Here is a 297-nt window from a genome sequence, read left to right as displayed (position 1 = left end):
AGCCCGGCCAGACGGGAAACTGAGGCACAGCAGAAGGGAAACTGAGGCACAGCAGAGGGCTGGGGGCTCTTGGTGCTCCATCTGTGCAAGGGAACCGGTGTTGTAGCAATCCCCCAGCTCTGGGGGTGCTTTGTGTCCCCCAACTCCTTCAGTGGCTCTGGGGGGGGCAGCGAGGCAGCTTTTGGGGGGACCCCAGTGCCCGTCCGGCGCGGGCACCGCGTCCCTTGCAGGAGGAAGGGCTCGGGGTGGGACTCGCTTCCCGCCGGCCGCCGGAGGAAACGGGGCAGGAAGGGGCTG

Source organism: Geospiza fortis, unplaced genomic scaffold, assembly GCF_000277835.1.
Source record: "Geospiza fortis unplaced genomic scaffold, GeoFor_1.0 scaffold599, whole genome shotgun sequence".
NCBI lineage: Eukaryota > Metazoa > Chordata > Aves > Passeriformes > Thraupidae > Geospiza > Geospiza fortis.
The sequence above is the reverse complement of the archived record's forward strand: the minus strand, read 5'-3'. Positions refer to the sequence as shown.